The 14387-nt window shown below is 23.3% G+C and overlaps 1 protein-coding gene and 1 long non-coding RNA gene across 2 annotated transcripts in view; one reads left to right on the top strand and one right to left on the bottom strand.

Annotated features, from left to right (window-relative positions):
* The window catches only part of wge (BAH domain and coiled-coil containing protein winged eye), a 311213-nt gene that overhangs the window by 204513 nt on the left and 92313 nt on the right, over window positions 1-14387 (bottom strand). The gene's annotated exons all lie outside the window — the stretch shown is intronic.
* On the top strand, window positions 584-2560 carry LOC147658340 (uncharacterized). Its single transcript, XR_015290687.1, has 2 exons — window positions 584-773; window positions 1481-2560. It is a non-coding gene; the product is annotated as an uncharacterized LOC147658340 (long non-coding RNA).

The following is a 14387-nucleotide window of genomic DNA, read 5'->3' as shown; positions in this document are numbered from 1 at the left end:
ATGACCGAAATTTCAATAACAATGACATCAATCTCACATTTAGTATCCATTAATTTTTTTTCACTTTTTAATATTGTATATAAAAATTTATATATAGTTGTATAAAAGAAACTTTAAGAAAAAGTAGCTCATTCAAATCTATCAGAAATAAGATTTTCCATAAGTTTACGCATTATATATACATTGATTAATATCAACCTTATCTATAACCTTGTATTATAACCGTGTTTATATAAATAGTTAATATAGATAATAACAATTATAAATGGTATATGCTGTTACAGATGTTCAAATAATAAGATTCAATAATCAAATCAAAAATTTTTAATGAGTAATTCGAAAACTAAACCAATCATCGATTAAGTGCAAAGGAAAAAGTCGCTCAAAATAATGCTCTTAGCAATATATTTCAAACTCACTTGTTATCACAATTCCATCGATAATTCCATAAAGTAAATCTTATGAAACATGGAGAAAAAAAGAAAGAATTCTCTAGAGAAGGAATGAAAAAATTTTTTTGGATCAAAAAATGATTTATATGAATATGAATCAGATATTTTCATGTCAATGTGTTTCCAAACAGGCATTGTACTCAAGTCACGTGCGATTTCGAGTCAAATGTTGATCGTTTCCATGGGATGTCGTTGACGTCATCAACTAAACCATCATTTTAACCACTGGTGCAATGACCACGTTCGTGGCAATACCGCTTATTCACCAGTCGACAATTCGTATTAAAACAACTCACGTTATATACATTAGTCGTTTTAATGGTAAGTAATTTTAAGAAATCGGTCCACTTTGAAATTAAGATTAATATCACAGTTAAATATTATTTTAATATTAAAAATTTCTTAATAAAATTATGTAATATTAATTTTAATTAGAAAAATTCTAATTACTTTATTTAAGTCTTTAATTAGATTTTCGAAATTTGAGATCTTAAGTTCACTTTATATCATTAATATGCATATATATATATATATATATATATATATATATATATATATATATTCCCTTTGTTCAAATTATTAATTACAACAATAAGTACATATTGTATTAATTAGCCAATTAGCCAAAAAATATTAAATCCCTGTAAATTTCATATCTGACTTCAAATCCTTTGAGAAATTTTATTATTGTTCTATAAAATTATATACATTAAATAAGTAAAAAAAATTCATTATAATTAATACCATTATAACATTTCTATTGAAAGTGGAAAATATTTAAATATTTTCAAACAAAATTTTATTTCTGTATTCAGTATTGTTATATTATTATTAAGCAACAATGATATTTCTTTTTAAATATCTTAATGTAATCTTATTCAAATATTTCTCATCAAAAAATTTTTTCAACCAAAAATTTCTAACAAAACTTACATATTTGATTGTATTATATTATTATATATTAAAATTCTCTTTTATACTATATACTAGTCTAACAAAAAGTTTTTTTTCTCTGGACAATTTTCAAGGCAAAAGGAAAATGCTGAATCTGGAAATGGAAAAAGCTTTTCAAGCCCTTCTATTACCTACTCTTAGCACAGCATGAGGCAATGAAAGAAAACGAAGCAAGGAATGAAGCAGGTATAACGATTCCCGATGACGAAGAAATTACGCGAGGCTCTTCAGTCCGGTCAAGAGTCGCCTTGTCCGAAGAACCAGTCCTAATAGGTTCGACTATGTTTTATGCTCGGAGAACACGGGTATGGCGCAACGAAGGATCATGGTGTCAAGTTTCGGCAAGCTGCCGGCCTTTGCCAGTACAATCATACTTTAATAGTTAATTCCGGCTACCCCATAAAGCCAGCCCCCATAGATTCTTACGGCCGCTTTTCGAACATCCGTAGAGGCCATGGTAGTGTATACACAGGAATTAAAGCCAGTTTGGACGATTCTCTCTGTGCCGGCAAGCTTCGCTAGACCGCAACAGGTCCATTCGTCAACGTTCACCACGACGAATCTGCCGTCTTCCACAATAATCGTAATCCACCGTTACCTTATCACCAACAACCTTTGGACCGGGCTCTCCGCGCCGAAATAATCGATTCGTGAAGTGTTCCGACTCCGGGACATCCAATACTACAGGAAATCTATGGTAAATATGGTTAAGGAGTATATTGTGGTATACATTTTAGATATATAATGGTAATTTAAATTTGAATTTTCAATTTTCAATTTATTTAATAATATTGCATTTTTCATAGTGCGTAATAATGAAAAATTTAATAGCTTTGATAATAGAGTGTGGTAATTTTTTTTAACATGAATTTATCGATTAGTTTCTTTCTCATTGCTTTTAATAACATTGGAATATATTATATCATTTTAAACAACTTTTTTTTTAATTTTCGAGCAGAAAACTTTTAATATATTATTATATTTAATTCTATCTATACCAATGCATATTCTTGAATCGTAAAATGTGAAAATAATTTTTGGACAATTGAAATTAAAATGATCGAAGTTATAATGCTAACATTATCATATTTAATATCTATTTTTAATATTGTATACGAAATAAAATTTATAAAATAAAAAAGATTCTATTGAAATCTATCAGGAATTTTCGATTTCAAAATTTATTCCTTTTATATATAGTATTAATTGCCGACTTATATATATTTATATTTATACATTTATGTTATATATTATGTTATATATTTAAATATGTAGAAAAATACGAATAATACGAAAAAATATTTCGTAAAAAAATCATTTGGTATAAAGAAATTCATTAAATAATTCATTAAATAAATTCATTATTAATAATTTTCCTAAAGATTAATGCAAAAAAATCATATAAGAATCAATTTTAAATTTTTAAATGAAATTCCATAATTTTTATTACAATAATTGAAAATTATGTTATTTATCAAATCGAATTTCTTGCTAATAATTTTAATTTAAATAGCACGAATTGCTTTAAAAAGTTATATGAAATATAATAAATTTAATAATCACACAAGTTTAGTTATAGTTTTATTTATACTATAAACTTGACATTATTTCTTTTCAATACATAATATTATACAATTTTCAATTATGTCTTATTAACTAATAAAATATCTTTCATAAATTAATCTAACTTCAATCAAATATCAGTTGTTTAGATTTTCTCAATAATTTAATTCTTTCGAAATCAATAGCATTATAAAGTAACATTTACATAATAGAATATTAATTAGAATATTGTTAAATTTTTTTATTATAAATTTTTTATTATATTTTATTATAGAAGTTATATGAGTATCAACTTTAATTTTTTGAACAAAACGATATAATTTTATTGCATCGAAACAACTCGTTATTTTCTATAAGAAAGTACTAGTTATATTATGTCGAAAAATTTTTAATTTAAGAGATATAATTTGAGGATCATAAAATTCATCATATATTAGATAAGAAGAATATAAGCAATAAAATATCACTTCGCATGTTTTTCGGTTTTCATATAGTGCAATGATAAGTTTTTTAAACTTCAAGTTATAATATCTTCTAAATTAAAGATTTTTCAGACATAATATGTTTTTGTAGAAAATAACGATTTGTATCGAATATTGCATATGTATTAAATAATATATAATTTTATTTAGAAAATTAAAATTGATCTTTATTTAATTTCTGCGCTTCATTTCAGAAAAAATTATTAATACTATATAATATATTTCTTTATATCAAACAACTTTTATCTGAAATAATTTTTTAGATATTTGAGCAATTAAACCGAATATAGTAAATGTATAAATGAATAAATTTGATAAAATATTTGATAAATTTGCAATACTAATGCATATTAACACATATAAGAATGCATGTGTTATATAGAATTTAATAGTATATAATATTATATAACATCAAAAATTTTTCAGAAAAATGATTTGAAAACTAGAACCAACCGCCAATTATGTGCAAAGGAAAAATCGTTCAAAATGATCTTTAATAACATATGTAATTGTTGATGCTAATATAAATTGATTTTTCTAAACATTAATAATAGAAAAATTTGGCATTGATTTTTTGTTGTTTAATAATAAGAAATTAAATTATTTACAAAATATTATCACAATTAGATAATAAATGATTTTTCTAATTTTCGTTCAGAATTAATTTTTATTTAATACTTCAGAACTTGCGATTAGTGAATTTTAAATTAAGATAAATACAATTATTTTTATATCTTAATAGAGATTTTACTTTATTTCAATTAATAATAATTTTAATTAATTTTAACATTGAAACAATATTTAAAAAAACAATGTAAATTTAAAATTAAGGAAGAAAAAAAAAATATTCAAATCGCAGTATTCAAAATATAAAATGTGCACTATAAAAAGAGAAAGAATGAATTTATCTATTTATTGTTAACTAATGATCGACTGCCTGTTTTTAACCGTATTCATTAAACCATCAGAAATTCCGCCTTCTTAACCGGCTAGTCTTGCATTTGCATATAAATGACGAATCATAATGTATAATATGTTAGAACTAGCAAGCGATCAATTTCGATATTTTTTTCGTGATACAGATTTAGTAACTAAATAATATAAGAAAGATATCAAGAAAGATCAATATAAGAATAACATAAGAAAAATCAAGAAAGAATTTAAAATAATATGTAAAAAGCTCACGAAATAAATTTAGATATAAATTTAGCGATTAAAAAATTATCAAATCAATGAATTATAAACTGATTCTACAACTATTCTAACTTGATAATTCATAAAAAAAGGAAATATTATTAAGTTGCAATATATTATAATATATTATAATATAAAATATGTTTCATAGAATAAAAGTTTTCGTTATGTGAAGATTTCACTTCAAAGTATTTTAATTTTTTTTTATTGTAATTATTCTTATTTATATTTATTTTAATAATATCAATAAATAAATATTTTAATCTATATAAATAACATTATAATGTGCATTTAGAGAAATATATTTTTTTCAATCTGAAAATTCATCATTTTTAATGTATAAAAATGTATATAGAAGTGTATAATGTACAAAAATTTTTTATATTATATTGAGAATAAACAAATGGAACATGTGTATTTCAAGCTATGTCTCTACTAACTTGAAACAATTATAAAAAACATTCTGTCATCTCTTATTACTATATATTTCAAAATAAATATTTTATATTTTAGAATTTTATCCACATAAAAATAATATTATCCGAGGAATATTTATGTTTTGTTTTCGATTTCGTTAAGACGCGTCTTCACTGAAACAATAACGAACAACTTTTTATTGACATTGAACATATCTTGAAACGATTACCGCTTGTTGTCAAATATTTTTTCAGATTTTTTTGCGAGCAAATATATTGTTTTTACTGTTTGTTTTTATTCAGTAAAAAGAAAAATAGAAAATACGCATAGTTTTTAACAAAAACAAATTTTCCAGTGTATATACTTTATCGTTCTATAGAGAGTTCAAAACTGTCGCCATCAATATCAATATAATCTTTATGAAAATGTCTTTAAAAATAAAATGCAGTAATAACTTAATTTATTAAGTTAATTAAAGAATATAAAAATATTGTATAATAAAATCAATGCCTTAAAGTAAATATTGACAAGCATATGAAGTTCTAAAAGTATCGTCTATTTATTAATACATCATCAAACTTTATTCATAAATTATATATTTTCGAATTTTTTAATGAACGAATAATTAAATTTGATCAAAACTAACTTTTCTTTTTTCTTTTTTTTACCATTGATAAAAAACAATGACTAACAATAAATAATAAGTTGTAATTGTAAAGAACAAATTTTTTTCATTGACATTTTGAAATAAATTGATTTATATATGGATTAATGCTAACAATAAATATTATCTTGAAACCAAAACAGAAGCTAAATGTTTCATGAAATCATTTATCAAATGGATCATGTTGCTTTAATATAAACAAAATGTTTATATAAGTTATTATTCATTGGAAATATTTTGGTATGCAGCAAACAAGAGGTGATAAAAAATTCTTCGTTATTGTTTTAATGCAGATAAATTGAAAAATAAATCAAGGAATTTTAGAAAAACAAAAATCAGAAATCATTCGAAACAGATTCATATCAATTTTTTAAAAATTCATACAACAAAATGTCTATATGCATTTTGATAACTTACAAGTCAATAGTTAAAAAAATTTGAAATATCACTTTTTTATTGTGCTGTAATGAAAATTAAGATCTGATATTAAATCTTGATAAAATGAATTATATGGATTATATGTAAGTAATAATAAATATTATTATATAAATAAATAAATAATATCAATAGATAATAATTAATATTTTTAAACACAAAGATTCATTGAATTTTTCATCAATCATTTTTCATTTTTCAAAATACAATAAATTCATATTAAATTTTTAAGGTTTACATTAGAAATCACTATCACATATCACATACTTTTAATTTATTTATTATTATAACCTTTTAAATACCAATGATATATATATTCATATATAGATAATATATAGATATATATTCATATATGAAAAATATCAGAAAAATATCTATTCAAATTATTATTCTCTTACTTCAAATTAATTATAATAAACTGAGAAAATAAAATTTTTTTTGCAACTGAAATAATTCCATGCATTGATATAATCATTTCATTTTATATGTCAAATGCTGAAAAAAATGATGCATCACCTAGTAATAATTATCTAGTATACGATTACTTATTTTATTATTTATGTTAAATTTTTATCATAACAATAAGCAATATTTTCTGTATGTTTTTATAAATCAATTTAAAAATGATTTGTAATTTTTTTTCTACTAATTTAAAAAAGATTAATCTAAAAGAAAGAAAATATTTAAAAGAATATTTCAATATTGACTTTGATATAAAGTATTTCTCATATCTTTGTAAAAACGCATAAAAATTATTGACATTTTTCACAAACGTATGCAAAATATTTCTGATATTAAAAAAGATAATCTAAATTAAAAATGTAATTTCTATTATAGCATAATATAATAACAGAACACGTACAAAAATATTTTTCGTTAGAATATTTCGCTAAAAGACTAATAAAAATATTAAAAATATAACGTATTAATACAATATTAATACAATATAAAATATAATAAAAATTTATATAAAATAGAAACGAAAATAATATACATTTAGAAATATTTGTTATTACATATATATATTTGAAAACAATTCATTCTTCTAACAATAAAAAAAAAGTATGAAATACAATATAACATGTTTTACGAAAAAATTACTATCTTTTTTAACTCATTAATCTCAATTATATTTTTTCGTGCATAAAAATATTACAATTACATATATAAATTTCAATTAATGACGTTAGTTTTCATTAAAAATCTTTGCGTCAATAATCATAATGTTTCAGTAAAACATCAAAACAATCATGTATTGCTAAAATTACCATTCTTAAGAGTTAAGAAGGACGGTTGAAGTTATGACAAACGTAGCATAGTACTATAGTACATACTTATGTACTATTCACTACTTATACATACTATTACATCCCAGCACGATGGGTGGAACTGGTAATATCTCTGTGTGGCTTGTTCAGATATATACTATATAGGAAGTGAAAAAGAGAGTGGTCTTTCCGACGAGAGTAAAGGGGATAGAAGCAGGAATATGTGGATCCTGCAGCCGGAGTTCGGTGTGGTAGTGGCAATGTTCTATCGGCTTTAACAACGAGTTCCAAAGCGCGAGGCGCTTTCTGTCCGCTCTACCTTCTCCATCACCTTCTTTCCCACCTCTAGCCTTTCCTGCCTCTATTCCACCACTACCAATTCTTCTTCTGCCCTCGTCTTTGGCTTTGCCTTTGCCGCCACCTCCTTCTTTCCTACCTCTTCGCTGTCTTTCTGTATTTTTCAGTTTTTTTTCCTTTGTCTCTACGCTCTATCAAACTAGAATTCTAGTATAACTCGTTTTCTTCCTTCTTCGTAGCATTAAGTAAGTAGTATCTATCTCACAATGTCCTTTTTTATTCCATGTCTCTCATGTAATTATCCTCATTTTAACATGGTCTCTTTCTAATCTTTTGTCTCTTGTTTGATTCTTTTATTCAATACTTCACACTTCCTTTTTCACTAATTTATTTTTGTTCTTCACAATCTCGTTCACAATTTCGGAACCAATGTCATCCCACATGAGGTTTAGGCATTCCATGCTTCTCTTTTTTGCAGCTTTGTTTGTGTATTTTCTATAAATAAAAAGTTAAATATTCTATCGATGAAACATTTATAATAAAACCATTTTTCATAAGTCGTTTCATTTTCTGAAAATCTTCTCAATAAATAAACAATAACACTGTTAATTACACTGTTAATATACACTGGTAAATACACTATAAAATTCGAAATATCGCACACGTATTTCCCTAAATTATTTCATAATAATAGATATCTCGCGATATCTTTGAACAAAAGAGTTTGTTGAAATATAGAATTTCAATTTTTTTTTAAACAGAATTCGTTTAGTGAGAATAAATAATTGATTAGAACTTTTAATTTTATTTAAAAGATAAGAATGAACAGTTTGGTATTAGTATAATGATAAAATAGTAATAAGATATAACATGATAAAGCAAATAAAATAGGGTTCAAAAAATTAAAATATATATATACTGATATATATTGATATACACATGTAATTTTTAAATCTCAAAACATTTAATTTAAAGGAAATTATTATAGAAATTCTAATTTCCGTAAATTAATTATTTTTAAGATATTTCTTTCACATATTTTTTTATTTCCGTAAATTTTTTTTGAGAAATTATACAAAATAATATATAATTTTAGATTTCAATTTATATAATTTCATGATACTGATTCAGACATCGGTCACGAATTAAATATAAAGATATTTTCATAATAGTAACAGATAAAAAATGTAGATATATTTTTACAATATACGAATAAATTTTACAAAAAATTAATGGATCATAGATAGAGTTTCATTTTTTTGAAATTTGAATTCAACAAATCATTTATTAAATTATCTCTTATTATCAATTATGAGCAATTTCATTAATAAGAAACAAATTTTTATAAATAATCAATATTATATATAAAATATAATTTATATATGTAAAAGAATTATTAGAAAATTATTTTTACATAAATACAACACACTCCTCTTAAAAACTTTTTTTGAGCTTTGCTACAAGTTTGTTTCTTTTACTTTTTTCTCTTGTTTTCATTGGCTTTTTTCTTTAGTTTTCTTCCAAACTTTTCTTGAACATTGTTGACTTTGCACCTTTGTTGATTTCAAAATTAATCGATCCAAGATTTAGTACATAAATAAAATATGAAATATTTACTCTTAAAAGAAGTAGCATTTTGAATAATGTTAAATTTACATAATATTTTATATTATTAGAAATAATAATTTTTGAATCTAAAAACTTTCTTTTATTATACTGTATACTTGATAATAACTTAGCCCGTCACGAATTAAATATTCTTAGTTATGAATTTATTGTTTCGTATAATTATTTTTAGAATAATTCAAAAATCTATTAATAAAAAAAATCTTTACATATATATATGACGAATAAAATCATCAAATTAGAAATTTAAGTTAGACATATTTATATTATAAAGATGAAAATAAAAAAATATATATATTTATAGAATCACAGTTTAAACTATCTATTTTAGAATCTACATCAATCAATTATTTTTTATTCTTTCTAACAATCATTAAAATCATTAAATTTGTAAATCTTTCTTCTCATTCTGCATAATTTATAAATGCTCTTGTATACCTATATAAATAATAGTACAATATGTATTCAATTATTTAAATATTTTCAACGAATCGACAAATAATTAAATATAGTACTGAATACGTACAACTTTTCATAAATTTTTAAATATATAATATCATATATAATATATATTCTACATATAATATGTACAATTTTTTACAATTTATAAACAAAACATAGTATCATTAATTATATCATAATATAAAACTATAATTCAACCATAATCGTAATTTTTCTCTCAAACCAAACCTTGTCTCAATGATTGCATGCCTATGGAATGTCTGAATCGTGCTTATCATTACACGTAAGTGGGAGTGCTGTAAGAAAGGTCGGTGATTACCATAGTTTGTGCCTAATGTCTTGTTGTCCCTCATAATCACGAGTTCGAATTATTATCCAATTTCCATGCATCGTGATAAAAACTACGATAATATAGGTTAGCATATTTCGCGTGACTTTCCCTGCATTTTTCTTTCATCCGTGAAACTTTCCAAACTCAAACTAGTCTTGTTAATACGATGTTTCGAATGTTAATAGAGCGACAATCTTGTCGAGAGAACAATCGAATTGTCAATATTAGAAATGATTTTCAATAAGCACAGTTGATTGTCACCTGTCAATAAGCAATTTTCATCATTGCTGACCTAATAGGATGTGCTTCTCTGCCAAATATAATTCTCACGCTCCATTGTTAATGCTGTTTATTTCCTATCGATTGAAAATGTAAGTACTTAGATATCAATATGTTGATAATTTATATGTTGATAAATGTATTTATGTGCGTTATTCAATGTTATCCGAGTGATGAAAAATATTTTGAGACATTACAATTGTAACTAATTCTTTGAAATTTTGAAATTTTTTTTACGATTATTCGATTTTCATAAAATTGACTGAATGAGTCAAAAATAATGAAAAAAAAAAAAAAATTAAAAGAAAGAATAATTGAAACGATATTTAATAATAAACAATTAAGTGAAATGAATAGTAAAGATTCATTATTATAAGATATTGGAAATAAAATTTTCTAATTTTATAAAAAAATTAATGTTACATATTAGAATTCTGTTAACTGTTGCAAAGTTCGCGATATCAGAGACAAGAATATGTAAATATCACTGTTGTTTCATGAACTTAATTTATTTTCTAAATTTGACTAAAATAAAAGTGAAAATTCAAGATTTTAAAAAATAGAAATATAATAATTTATTATTTTTATAATTTATTATATAATATAAAACTTGATTAAAAATAACATGGATGTTATTATAATTTGTTATGATCAAATTTACACAGGCAGCAAATTTACAGTAGTTTAAAATCAGAGAAATTCGTATGTTTGTGAAGGAATATTCGCAAATATTTCATAAATATAGCTAACTCATTCATGAAAGTTTTACTGTATAAAGGTATGCATCAAAAACCGTCTTTTTTCCATTGCATTTTCTGTCTAGACGTGCTTCCACTCACAGACCGACATACAGTCCTCGTCATCATCGAGCTGCAGCACGATTTACTTTTAATTCTCATTAACACATGTTTGTGACGCATCACATTTAATGCTATATACATATAGTCAAAAGACTATATCTTTGTGAACATTGTTAACGAAAATAATATTAAAATAAGATTTTAATATAAGATAAAATTAACTTGTTATTAAAAAATGTTGATATATTATTATGGCATTTTCATGTTTATTCGAAAAATAAATTTTAATATTTCTTTGGAAAATATTCTTTCTCTTAAATTTTCTTGCTTTTCTTATATTGCTTAAAATAAAATTACTGTTTATTTTTGATTATTTTTAGGAGAATTTTCTAAATTTTAACTGTGAATTGAAGTAATTGTGAAATCAATTTTGACTCAGCCAATTTTACTGTTAATGATGTATATCTGTTACATTATATTCAATTTTTTTAGTAATCTTTTTAAATTAATTCTAGTTATATTTTTATTTATATTGTTAAAAAAATATTGTTGTATCATTATTTAAAAATTATATTCTTTGCATTCTTTCTGTATATGCATATCGAATAGAATTATTTTTTGTACAAAATATAATATAGAATTTTTAATTTTTCTTAAATTGCATAAATTGTAGATAATATTTATAATCTTTTCATTAAAAATATTAATTTTTATAAAATAATGAGTTATAAAAAAAACTAAATATTTTAAAAAATAAAAGAAATTAAAATTTTCAAGAATTAATTCTTTACAAATTTTATTTATCTAAATGTACTATTCTACGGTTTCTTTATACGTTAACTATAAATATTTATCTATAAATATTTATAAAAGTATTAGTTTATAATATACATAGTTATAATTTATTATAAAAGTGTTCTACGATATTTACGAGTTGTTGTAAATGTTTAGTGAATATTATTTCAAATAAAAATTCATTTTGCAAAATAATGCGAAAAATTTCGTATTATAACTTTTTTGTAAGATTGCTCTTTAAATCATATTCTTTTTTTTACAATTATTTTCTATCTTTTTCAATAAATTCTAAACTATTCTATTATTGAAACACTTTTTGCTAATTTTATCATATTTTCTAAATTTCTTTCTTATATTTTGAATTTCCTTTTTTGCTTTATTCTCTTTGATTACATTCAAAAAAATATTAATTTCAAAAAATAAAGAAATATTAACGATGATGCAAAAGATATAAAAAATATTTTTTATATTCATTTCTCGCGCTTATTCTCAAACTGATTCAACAGCGATGAGATTTCTTATCGAGTGATAAACAAAATTTCCCAGCAGATCACCAGATCTGATATCGTATGATAGTTCTGTTCTCTCGTTCTACATATTCATCGTATGTAAAAGGAACGTTGTGAAAACAACTTGTAACGCAGATCCTATCCGTCACATAAATAATAGTAGTCATTATTTCCATTTCTCGAGAAGCAACGACTTAGAAACTTGCGGCTTTCAATACCGTGAAAGAAAATAGGAGTGTTTGTAGCGCGACACTCAAGATTCATAATGAATGAATGCAGCTTCTTTCTTTTTTTTTGTTTTTGTTTTTGTCCACAGCTTTTTGTTACAATAAAAAAAATTTTATTGTATAGTTAATTTTGTAAATTTTTTAAATATGCATTTCCTTAAGAATTTTTAATGTAATTATTTAATTCTTAAATAGTTTGAAACAGTTGCAGTATGTTTAATATATAGTAACTTATTAAATATAAGAAAAATTATAGTTGTAAGAAATTCAAATATTATAATTTTATATTAATTATCAGGTAAAAAAGTTTTGTTTTTTCTTCATATGTTACACAGATTTTATAAATATATAAATAATTATTAATTATAAATGTATAATAATTATTTATTTCATTTATTATTATATTATTATTTTATATATATCACTACTCACATTAGAAACATTTTAATAATTTTATCATCATATTAATTTATAAATACTTATAATAAGTTTTTTTATTAATCTCATCATATATATACATAATATATTGAATATTTGAATTTTTTTTTTCAAATAATAACTTTATTTAATCATCTATAAAGAAAAAAGTATAATATATACATATAAAGAGTAAAATAATTTTTAAAGAATCGATCACTATACAAAATTTATTCAAAATAAAAAAAAAAGGAAAATTTTCCACAAAATCAATATTGTATAATTGTAGTCCACTTATTCATAATTCACTTGTAAAAGAATATATTTTAATATCGCATAATAAAGAAATATTATGATAAATTCATCTATAAAAAAAGAATGATAAAAAAGCTAAATGAAAAAAAAAAGAAGGAAAAAAGAAAATATTAGTTTCCTACAAGGTTAATGTCAATTATAGCCCAATCATGACCGAAGAATGACGGAACCGGAAATGGAGATTTTCTCGAAACTGTCGCGGTGTTTCCTTCACAGTAAGCATCGTTTTTACTGGCGCCGCGATCATCTGTCGACGATTTGCGCTTAAGTTCTTTTTACGCCGCTATCGAGGACCAAGAGAAGAAAAAAGACCGAGCATAAAAAGAAAAAGGAAGAGAACAAGCAGGAGGTCTAAGAGGGAGTAGAGGAACAAGACTCGCTAAGTGACTGAGTGAGCGAGTGAATATCTAAGGAAGAGTCTAAGGATGAGTGAGCGAGTGAGTAAGAGAGAGAGAGAGAAAAAGAGAAAGGAGCATAAACACGAAAAGAAAAAGGATAGAGTTTTTATGCGCCTCACTACTCCAAAAGCTTTAGAGTAGCGTTCCACCCGTGGAGCAGATATCTTTATTTTTCTTATTTCCTTTTTTTCTTTCGTCTTCTTCTTCTTATTATTTCTTTTACACCACGGTCCATTCGTCTCCCCTTCCTTCTTTTGGTTACTCTGATTTTTTTTTATATCTTGTCTTCCTTCTTTTATTCTTCCAACTGCATCGTCTCTTCCTCGTCTAACCTTGCTTCCTCTTTCATTTTAGCACGTGTTTTCTCATATCTATATACTTGAAGAAGTTCTTAATTCGAAAAACTTCCTAGTTTTGTTGGCCATAAATATAAAAATTCTACAAAAAAAATAAGAAATGATATATTTATATAATTAAAGTCAAATTATGAATAATATTTGTC

Source organism: Apis florea, unplaced genomic scaffold, assembly GCF_048593485.1.
Source record: "Apis florea isolate Af1SG1 unplaced genomic scaffold, ASM4859348v1 contig_2274_pilon, whole genome shotgun sequence".
In the NCBI taxonomy this organism is placed as follows: Eukaryota; Metazoa; Arthropoda; class Insecta; order Hymenoptera; family Apidae; genus Apis; species Apis florea.
Note: the sequence above shows the minus strand (reverse complement) of the source record. Positions and strands in the feature narration are given on the sequence as shown.